Below are 10,010 nucleotides of genomic sequence, written 5' to 3' on the forward strand. Positions count from 1 at the left end.
CGGCTGCTCTTTCCCCCAGGCCCTGACTCAGCCACAGGGATCCCGCAGTGCAGAGGCCGTGACAGAGCTGCCATGTCAGGGGAAGCCCTGGGCTCTGGCTCATAGAAGTGAGCCTAAGGTGACCACAGGGCCCGGAGCGCCCCAGCCTGACCAGGGGAGATGGTAACATGCAGATAGTTCCCTTGGTGCTCAGGGCAGGCCCCAGCATAGAGTGCAGAGCCACTTTCTGTTCACACGGGGCTGGGACTCTGGCCGGATTCCCTGTGGGGAGCAGCCGCAGCTCTGCAGCCCTGCAGACAGCAGGATCTGGCCCTGGAGCAGAAGCGGGGAGGAGGCAGATGTTGGGAACATCCTCTGCTATTGCAGTGTTGGCCCATTCCCTGCTGGGAGCTCCTCCACCCCTGGGGTGACCCTGGGGGGAGCCGGGGGGAGCTGAGGTTCACACACCCCTCTGCCCCACACCCGGAAGCCTTCTTGCTGGCAGCGCCCATGGGAGACCAGAGTTCCCAGGGCAAGACCCCCACGGTGACGGGTGACATACATGGGCGTGGCAAACACAGCCTCCAGCCCCTGACAAACTCCCGCTGGGATAAGCTCCAGCCCCGCATCTCAGAGGAATAAGGTCTGAAAGTGAAGTAAAGAAGAAGAGGGGAGTGTTACCTTCTGGACACAGGATGGTGGGCGCCTCTGGGCAGTATGGCCTCAAGGTGCCCCAAGCGGGGACTGGGGAGAAGAGCCCAGTGCCTGTCCCGTGCCACCTCCCCGCCAGCTCTGCCCTCCCACAGGTATAATATTTCTGCCTTACTCTGGCAGCTGGTAGAGGTTTGGCTCTTCATTCCAGGCCTGGGTACGCTGGAGGGGGCAGCACCCCTGAGCAGAAGGAACCTGTTTCATGGCATTTGGGCACCGGAACACTCTGGCCCTGATGGCTGGGTCTGTTCTCTGCAGCCAAGCGGGATTGTCACTGTGCCCCAGAGCTGGGGGTGCTCCTGCAGCTCCTGAGAACCTGAGGGGAGCGCAGTGAGACCCCAACCCTCAGCACTGCAGCCCCACACCGGGCAGAGCTCAGCTGCGGAAAGCCCCCGGGAGATCAGCCTTATTTCTGAGTTTGGGCTCACCATGCCCAGGGGCTGGGCACCCTGAAGGGAAAGTCCGTGTCTCACACCCCATTTAGTTGCCAGTGTCTTGCTGGGGGAGCAGCCGAGGCACCACCTCCTGGCTATCACCGCCTCTGCCTGGCTGTGGACAGGCCTGTGCCTCTCCAATCCCACCCACACAGGGCGGATGGAGACACCAAACACCCCAGCAACAAGAAGTGGGCACCGGCCCCACCAGACCCCCTGTGCAGGGCCGTGCCTGACCTCAGCATCTCCAGGTTCCCTTGTTTTGCAGAGAAATCACTCTATAACTTCTGGAGTTATAACGTGGGTATGTTTATTCAGCGCCGGGCGCATGGGGGATCGCTCCACCACAAGCACACGCGCCGTTTGCAGCTCCCGTCCGGCTGATACGTTACAGAATAGCGCATATTCATGGAACGCCTGTACATATACGTAGTGTACCCCCGCCTCCCCTCGCTCCTCATGGTAATCAGGTCTCCTCCCCTTGCGCCTGCGCCATGAGCTCTTCAAGCTCCGGTCAGGGGTCAGAAATTTCTGGGCAAGGGTCGGATAGGTGAAGTACCTCTTCTTCCTCGCTGATGAACTTTTCACCCTGTCGCTCTGCGCTGCCTCAGTTGTTCCCTGGGCCCCGGCCAAACCGCCAGGCCAGTTTGTGCTGGAATCTCGGGTGATTTGTTGCTGGAACACACAACTTCAAGGACCAGAAGAAACTTCTCTTTGGGCTAGGAGATTGCAGCCTAGCAACGTTATCAGCACCTGGTATGTCTTGTTCGAACAGTCCCATACGCCTCCCCTTGTTTTTGCGCAGGCCTTGCACCATCAATCTAAGATTGTTTAGACTCCCCGTCTCATCCCCCCCTTTTCTTCTTACTTAGTAAATTCTTTTACTACTTATTTATCTACTTCTTAATCTATTTCCCTTGTCCTATAATATGTTAGTGCTATCCTACAAATCAATCAGTTTATTGCTTAAAGCTCGGATTGTGATATAAAGCGTCATACACAGCTTGCAAGCGTTTTGTAAGTCTCCAGATCCATCCATATATAGCTACAGTAAGGATCAACAAAATTGCTACAGCTATTAATAAAGCAACCACTGGGTGAAGGGCTGTGTTTAAGGTGCCAGTAGCTGTCGGCGACCATCTGAAGAGCGTATCCCAGCAATTATGTTCCCCTTCCTGCTCAACCATCTTTAAGACCTTTTTTATCCTTTCCCCATCATGAAAGGTTGTGAGTAAAGTTTCTTGCCCTTTTTCCTTAACTTCTTCCAGTATCCGGTGTAAGTCTGGGTGTTTTAATAGGCTTTCTATATGACTGACATTTAACCCTGTGGGGACAGGAAGTACCTTTACCATGAGGCTGCTTTTCAAGAGGGAATGTGTAACCACCGGGGCAGAATAAGTGAAATCACACCCCAGGATGATGGTGAAATTACAAATACAATAATTTAGATGCTGTATCAATTTCTTCTCTTGCCCATCTATGATTATTGTGTCACACAGTGTCCTTAGACATGCACATCCCTTTCCGGTACAGACAACAACGGTCCTCAAATCTACATTGGGGCGTGCTTCAAAGTGGCAGATCTTTTGGTCGGTATCTAAGCAGGTACCCTGGGTTATTAAGGTATTACTGTCACATATAAATCCCTGTTGTTCTTTCATGATACAGGGTTCGAGATCTACTGCTTGCCATTTATTACCAGTATTCATAGCCCAGGTCTTATGTGCAAAGGGGTACAGCAGGGTCCCGTTGTAATTGACTCCGAGACTTACAATGGGGTGTATGGTGATTAATTTTGCATCACATATTGTTAACACAAAAGTCGTTACTGTACGCGTGTCAGGCCTATAGGTGAAGTTGACCATGTTCCACCATGATTGTAACTTTGTCTCTGTCTCTGGGCACTATCCCAAACTATTTTTCGAATTTCAGTGGGAAGTGCACCCTCCTCTCCTTCCCTTATTACAGATTCTGCTACTGTTTGCATCCATAACTGGGCTTGTATGCAACTTAGAGCTACGGCGACATCACCTTGTAACGCTCCCAGGGCTTCAGCAGTAAGTGTGTGCTCCTTTGTGTCGACGGATACAGCCCGGGTATCCAGAATAACACCAATGTGGTTTGCCAGCTCGATCCAATTTTATTAAGCACAGAGCATCTGATATACTATTAGGGCGTGATCGCATACAGCTAAACAAGCTGTGATTGGTTCTAAGCCACTGTCCACACAATATAACTCATATTTCATTGGTACAACGCGAGAAGCACACGCAAGAAGCACGAGCCTATGGACCTCCTACTCAGTGTTTCAACTTCACTCCATATCTCTAGGTAAGGAATTTGCTGAACAATAGCTCTCTGTGCAGTGGCAGCCAGAGAGGAACATTGAACAGTGAGTTCTTTACACAGGGGCAGCTAGCACAGAGTTACCATGTCGGTATCAAGGACCAGGTGGCCGTTATCTTCCAAAAACTTCTCCACACCCCAACCCCCCGCTCATCCCCACTGCCGGGGCAGGATGGGGCAGCGCACACACATCAGCATCGCAGGGCCACCGCTGCCCTGTCCCTTCCCCGTGGACACAGAATTCACCTCCCCCCAGAAAACCATGCTTGCGATGGGAGATCATGGAGGTGGGGAGAGTGTCGGGATAGGAAACCATCGCGGGGCTGAGAAATCGTCCTTGAGATGGGAAACCATCCCTGGGACGGGAAGCTGTTGGGAGGGGAACCATTGTGGGGATGGGAAATCATCCCTGGAGACAGAACAGCAGGATGGGAACCGCTGGGCTGGGGAGTTGTGGGGTGAAGCAGCAAAACCTCGTAAGGCTGGCTGAAGCAGGTGCTGGTGGAATGATGGCCGTGGGGCCAGACCCCCAAAACCCTGTTTGCCCCAAAGAGACCCCGCAGCGCCCAACCCCCACGGCAGGGGCAGCAGCAGGCTCCCGCTCCTCCTCAGGCTCCTGCTCTCCAGGGAACTCCCCCGCCAGCTCTGCCCGCCCGGCTCTCACCCCGTCACCCCTCTTCGCTCCCCCTGCAGAGAGGGTCCCTATCCAGCCGCCGAGGACGTCGGAGGCGCCCGGCGGGGGCTTCACCCCCCCAGCCATGTCCCCGCCGTCCCTGCCTGAGCGCTGCCCCCTGTCACGGCGCTGCCAGTGCCCCGTGAGCCTGCCCGGGTCCCCGCTGTCACCTGCCAGCTGGCCCAGGCCGCCGCCAGGCAGGGGGTGCCCAGGGCCCTTGGAGCCCCGGGCGGGTGTGTTGCGGGTGAGTGTTTTAGATCACTTGAAGAGTCGCTGTGGAAGGTATTAGCAAAAAGTGAGTTCAACGTGATGTTATAAAAGGGTGATTTTGCAAAGTCTGGTGGCAGCATTCACTCTATTGCTTACTACCTGGAAGAAACATACAAAGGAAAATCAAGTTCAAATTTATTTAAAATTATTTACACAGAGACCAGAAACAGAAAAAGGTAAGGGAGACCTCCCGCTGAGTCACAGAGTTCACAATGGACCCCCTTGCTTTCTCAACTCCTGATGGAGCTTAGATGCAGGTAGATTCAATCTCAATCCCAGACTTGGTCAAAGGTTTCTGCCTAATGGGAGAGGTACAAAGGGTAAGGAAGAGCTCCCGCTGAGACACGAGGTTCAGAACAGATCCCCTTGCTTTCGCAACTCCTTCTCAGAGAGGAGTCCAGGTGAGGCTGGATCCAGGCTTGTGGCAACCGGGGCACGGACTCTGCACCGAAGAGCGGAAGGAAAGACCCTTTCTTATTACAATAGCACATACTTATGCACTCCCCAAAGCTCTTACTTCACAATTAGCAAATCGGCAATTGGACAGCCATCAATCCTTTCTCCTATCAGCACCAGAGCACTCTCACACGCTGTGCAGACCAATCCCCTGCTCACTCAGGCGCTGTTCACGCGGCGGGAACTCCTCACGGGTCAGGATTTCCCACAGCTCAGGGTGGCAGCTGTCCCTCGTTTTCCCCTGACGCCTCGGCACAACTCGGCAGTTTCTGATCTTTCTCCCCAGGGCTGTTCCTCATCAAAGCCTTGCTGCTGCTCAGGGGCTGTGCAGGGCTGACAGGCCGATGTCTCCCACAGTCAGAGAGTGGAAGAAGCTGCCCAGGGAGGGGGGAGAGTCCCCATCCCCGGGTGTGTTTAAGGGCCATTTGGATGAGCTGTGGGGGGATGAGGGGCAGGGGAGAACTTTGTAGAGTCGGCCTGAGGGTTGGACTCGATGATCCCGAGGGGATTTTCCAACCTGAAGGATTCTGGGATTCTGTGACTCTAAGGCAGCGCCCAGCGGCACCGGCAGCCCCCTAGAGCCGCCCAGACACCCCCCGGCACGGGCTGTGCCTGGCCAGTCGCCCTCCCACCACCGCTGGGTCCCCACCGCTGCTGGGGCTCCCCTTCCCCGGCTGCAGGTCCTTGCCCAGGGCCCCACTTGCCCCAGAGGCCCGGGACTCTGCCCAGAAAGCCCACCCAGCGCTCCTGGCAGCCCCGAGGTCCGGCTCCCAGCCCTGGAACATCCCTCTTGCACCCGGCCAGCGTCGCTGTGCAGAGATGAGCGCCAGCCCTACCCCACGGGCCCACCACCCCCTCCCAGACAAGGTCCTGTCGGCCCCAGCACCTGAGCAGCGCCTCTGTGCCGCGGACACAGCTCTGGGGGTGCTGGCAGAGAGAAGGAGCCGGCCCCAGTGCTGCCAGCGGCCACCCGACACCACCGTGACCCTCTTTCCTCCGTCGCAGGGGGACAGCGGCGGTCCTCTCGTCTGCAAAGACAAGAGTGCTGACTACTTCTGGCTCGCTGGGGTGACCAGCTGGGGGAGAGGCTGCGCGAGAGCGAAACGGCCCGGAATCTACACCTCCACTCAGCACTACTACGAGTGGATCCTAGTACAGGTGGGGCTGCCCCCAGCAGGAATGGCTGCTCCAATGCCACGGCCAGCCTTCCCCTCAACCCCCCTTCAGAGGCCAAGGCCAACACCAACACCATCAGGCGGGTTCAGCTCCCGCCCCCTTCTACCCCAGAAGTTGGTGGAATTCTTCACTTGCTTGCAGGAGCTCCTGCAGAACCTGAGGGAAGGCCTGAGCAGCAGGAGGGAGAGGATCCAGCGCAGGCTGCAGTGCACCACGGCCACCTCCTGCAGGGGCTCTGCCTGCTGAGCCAACGGCAGCCTCAGTGCCAACGGCCTGCTCGGTCCTGCCCACGCCCCCCGACTGCACACAACCACCCATGTTTGTCTTAGCTGTTGAATGAAGCTGCCGCCTTCCACAGCTCACCACGCTTCGGTTCCACCCCGCCTCCTGGGCAAGGCCCAGCGCCTGCAAAGTGAGGCTGCAGGCAGCCAAGGGCGGCACAAAGGGGAAGAGTCACTCCGAGGGGTGACCCCGAGCCTGGTCGAGGGGAGGGGGAGGGTGTGGTGGGAGAAGGGGCCACTGGTCACAGGGCCGAGAGGTCTTGGGGACAGCGGCTGGAACACAGAGTGTCTTAGGGCAGTCGTAGGGGGGGCCACAGGGCAGGACAGAGATTTTGGGAGGGCACACTTGGGGTCTGGGGGGGCAGACGGAGGGTCTGGAGGGGGCACAGGGCAGGACAGGGGCTCTGGGAGAGCACGTTGGGGGTCTAGGGGGCCACAGGGCAGGACAGGGGCTCGGGGGGGGCAGATTGGGGACTTGGGGCAGGGCGGGGGGGCTCAAGGGGAGGGGGGGGCAGGGGCTGTAGTTCAGACCCCCCTATAACCCCCCTTCTCCTCCCCACCCCACCACGGGGCGAACAGAGCCCACCGTGGGTCTTGCAAGGGCTCAAACCAGGGAATTTCTGATGAAGTCTGAACTGCGAGGCAGGAAGGTTTTGCTCGTGTTTGTTCCCCAGCGACTCCTCAGCGGTTTTCCCTCGGCCTCTTGGTCTGCGTGGACAAAAGTAAAACGCTCCCCATACACCTCACCGGTAGCAGCCTTCGGTGGGTGCTTGGGCAACCGAGCTAAGGGCAACTCGAAGACAAGGGCCCGGAGATACCGTCTAGGGAGGGTGATCTCGCCCATGCAGGCGGACGACACCTGGACCTTCCTCACGGCTCCTGCTCCACAAAGAGCCGACCCCGCGAAGAAGAGCCCGTACTCCTGCCCTTGGCCACCGAGGCCCCTCACTCTCTTGTCACTGGGCATGCTGGGGCTGCGCAAAGGAATCCCGGGAAGTCGTGATCATAAAACACCCCTTTCCAGGAAATTCACGCCTGTGTATGATTGGCGGGTGTGTAAACTGATGGCCCCCGCTAGTTCGGGGGAGCCCTTATGGTGGAGAAAGCCCAGGGCGACCCCAGCGCTGCTGATCAGGAATTCCCGCCGAGCAGTGCCTTTGGATTCCGACTGGTGAGGGAGTTTCTTGGTTTCAGTCCGGACCCCCCTGCTGTGGGTCCCGCTTGTCACCCCCCCCGGCTGTGGGGCAGAGGCCCCCTCCCGCCGGGGGTGTGGAGGGGAGGAGCGGCTGGAGGATTTGGGGCTGGGGGCCTACACCCCCGTGGGGCTGGTGCAAAACTTCCTCCAGCCCCTGCGCCTCCACGTGGGGCCGCCCTGGTGGGGGCCATGGCCCTCGGTGACCCGGGGCTGGGGGTCTCTGTGGGCTGGGGGGGACCTGGGGGGGTCTCTGCGGGGCCGGGAAACGTCCCCGTGGGGGTTTGTGGGGGGATTTGCGGGCGCTGCCTCGGGGCAGGTGTGGGGGGGTCCCTGGGGGCTGCCCCTGACCCCCCCGCCGCCCCCCAGGGACGCCGGGCCCCGCCTGGCCCCGCTGCCGCTGCCGGCCCGCGCCCCCCGTGCTCGCCGGGACGTCACGGCCCCGGTGACCCCCGGGAAGGGCGGGGAAGGGAAAGGCGAGGGGGGGAAGGGGAAGGGGGGGGAGGACCCGACACCCCCGAGCCGCCGGGTTCACACCCCCCGGGCGGGGGGAGGCCGCGACGCGGGCGCGACGCCACCCCCGAGGGCCCCCCCACCCCGGGGCTCCCCTACCCGCCCTCCCGCCTCACCGGAGCCCGGGGAAGCTGCCGGGGCCGCCGCCGCCGCCATCACGGTGGCCCTGAGGGGAGCGGGGTCCGCCATGGCGGGTGAGGGCATTGCCAGCGAGGGGGCGGGGCCAGCGAGGAGCATGCGCAGGACGCTGAGGGGGTGCGGGGCGACGCCGCGGCCGCCATGGCGGGTGAGGGCATTGCCAGCGAGGGGGCGGGGCCGGCGCGGCGTGACGGCCCCAGGGCGGGAAGGCGCTTTCCCCCCCGCAGTCGCCGCCGCCATTTTGTAGTCGGCGCCGGTCGGGGCGGGCGCGGCTGCCTTCTCTTCCTTCTCTTCTTCCTGCACTTCTGCTCTTCTCCTCGCCGGCTCCTGAGGTAGGCAGGGGCTCCCCGCTGGGCGCCCCCTCCCCGCGGCACCGCCCTACGCTGGGGCGGGGGTCCCCGAGTTCTCCTTGGTACCCCCGGGCCCTCACGCACCCCCGTCCTCCCCCCTCGACCCTCCGACAGGGCACCTGGCAGTGGGGGACGGTACCCACCTGACAGTGTGGGGAGAGGGACCCCCCGCCCACTGGGATCCCCCGACCAGGGGGTTTTGGGGGGCAGGATCCCTCGGGGACCCCAGGCGAGGGCTGCGCCTCCATTAGTGCCACCGCTGCCCCGCTAACACATTATTTTCGTTCCTCCCCCCCGTAAAAGTTTCCCTTTTTCTCCCCGTTTCTGCCCCTCAGGTGATGGCGGAAGAGGCCGAGCCCGGCGCCCCCGTCCCGGCGGAGGGGACTCCCCCCACATGCCGGGGGTCCCTGCGCATCCCGGAGTCCTCTGAGGGCCCCCCAAGATCCTGAGGGCTCCCCCCACACCGCGGGGTACTCCTAGGGGTGCCCCCCCATCGCGGGCCGCTCCGAATGGGGCACCCCCCGACCCAGGGGGGTTCCCCTGAACCCCGGGGGGCAGTGAGGTGCCCCCCCGCCCGATCTCGGGGGGGCGCTGCGTGCGGCACTGGAGGCGGCTCGGACCCAGGACCCCGGGGAGGCGACAGCGGCAGAGCTGAGCCCGATTTTGGGGGTCCCCAGGCCCCCTACAGCCCCCCCCCCCCCCCCAAGACAAGTGTGGACACCTGGACGGTGCCTGACTGCTGTGCCACAACCTGTGCCTGGAGCGTTGGGGGGGACCCCAAAATGGGGGAGGTGGGGGCAGCCAAAATGCGGGGGAGGCACCCAAAATATGGGGGAATGGGGAATGTGGGCAGTGGGAGGGGGAGTGTGGGGGTGCGGTGGGGGTTTGGGGGCTCTCTCTGACCCTCCCTGTCCCCCCCAGCCGCTGGGGGGTGCGGCCACATGGTTTGGGGGGGCCATGGACCGCTCAGCATCCTGGAGAAGTACGGTCAGAACCTGCTGCAGCCCGGCCCCCCCAGCACTGCCGCGCCGTCCGCTTCGGGAACAGCGTCTTCTGCGGCACCGTCGATGCTGTGCAGGTACCCCAAAAGCTGCACTGGCACCCCAAAACCTCAAGGACCCCAGTCCCCCCATATCACCCCAATATCCCCCACAGAACCCCAGTGTCCCTCACTAGCACCCCAGTATTTTGCTATGGGACTCCAGTATCTCCTGTCTCACTCCAGTATCCCCCACAGAACCCCAATATCCCTCTCTAGCATCCCAATATTTTTCCATAGTACCTCAATCCCCCGTATCACCCCAATATCCCCTGTAGCACCCCAATATTTCCCTGTACAATCCCAGTACTCCTAGTATCCCCCCCAGTATCCCTCATATCCCCGCAGTATCCCATTACAGCACCCCAATACTCCCCTTTCACCCCAATATTCTGCTGTAGGTCCCTAGTTCCCCGCCAGGCCCCCCAGTTCCCCCTCACCTGCAGGGGGGC

The sequence above is a fragment of the Athene noctua genome, chromosome 33 (assembly GCF_965140245.1).
Source record: "Athene noctua chromosome 33, bAthNoc1.hap1.1, whole genome shotgun sequence".
NCBI lineage: Eukaryota > Metazoa > Chordata > Aves > Strigiformes > Strigidae > Athene > Athene noctua.